This window comes from Pleurodeles waltl, chromosome 12 (genome assembly GCF_031143425.1).
Source record: "Pleurodeles waltl isolate 20211129_DDA chromosome 12, aPleWal1.hap1.20221129, whole genome shotgun sequence".
NCBI classification, from domain to species: Eukaryota; Metazoa; Chordata; class Amphibia; order Caudata; family Salamandridae; genus Pleurodeles; species Pleurodeles waltl.
The window spans coordinates 689,805,988-689,807,256 of NC_090451.1; positions in this window are offsets into that span (position 1 = coordinate 689,805,988).

The following is a 1,269-nucleotide window of genomic DNA, read 5'->3' on the forward strand; positions in this document are numbered from 1 at the left end:
ACTGATAGTGTACGCAGAATTGTGTCGGCAATTACACAAACAATGCCTAACAAGTGTGCAGTATGTTCCTGTCAAACCTGAGTATGACAAACGTATGACAATACTTACGTGCATCACTAATAATGATGTCTTCTCAGAATGCCACTGATAAGCAAAAGTAAAACATTTCTTATAAAATTTAGGCGGCTGTGAAATTGTAAAAGAAATAATGAAATAAATGGAATAAAACAGAGCATGCTAAGTAGGTAAAACTTACTACTTTACTAGGTAAAAAGGGCACCAGCCCTGAAAGCCGATGCAAGCCGATGACTAAGCTAACTCCTGTGCCCCGCGGAGAAGTAAAATGGATTGACCACAGTGCAATGTATAAACAGTCCAGGAGCAGCATTCAATGACCAGGCTAAGGGGCTCCATTTAGAGCCTTGTGCAGCAACGGCAGGATGACTTCTAAGCGCTGAACACCGTGTAGTGAGGTACTTCAGAGTCACAGAACAGAGGTGTGGGGCTCAAGGAAAGTGCAAAGCTGTCAAGTCATTGCATGCTGTCTCATCTGAGACAGTCGGGTAGTTTTAGACAACATCCAACTGCCTTCTGGGACTTGAGAGTATGGGCTCAGACATCCCAGCAGGCAAACTGCTGCTGGGGTCAAAGGCAGTGGCGGCCAGCTCACATTTACAATGGGAGGCACGAAGGAGGATAAAAAAATAAATAAATAAAAAAAAGGCTGTTGAAGATCTTCTCTCCTCGCGTTCTGTCATCTCTCCCAGCTCCGACGTGTGACGTCACAGGAACCAGGAAACTGCACAAGCCGACAAGCCAACCAGACAACAGGAGGCCCGTGCCTTCTCTAAGCTGGGTTAGAGATGTTTAAAGTGTGCATGTGTGTCTGGCCATTGCAAGACGGCCGACCAAAGGGACTTGCGCACTTTAAACAAGTGCACATCTCCCTGCTGCCACTCGGCGGGGAGACGCGTCTTCGTCCACGTGGAGGGGCCGCCCCTGGTCAAACATAAGGCTCACCGGCAGTGTAAAACAAAACAGGAAGGCGCTTGGCAGGCTCGCCCTCATCGCACTCACCATTCCCTACACTGACGTACGCATGTTCCGCAGAGTCTCCTAAATAAAGTTATCTCATGACAGCCACAAAACAGAACCTTATCGGCAACATCAGAGCAGCAAGCACTAGATTCAAATCACCTTGATGTCAGAGTTTAGTGCAACACAGTTTGCTAGTATAGTGCTACGTTACACTCGGGGCGCTTAAAGGAG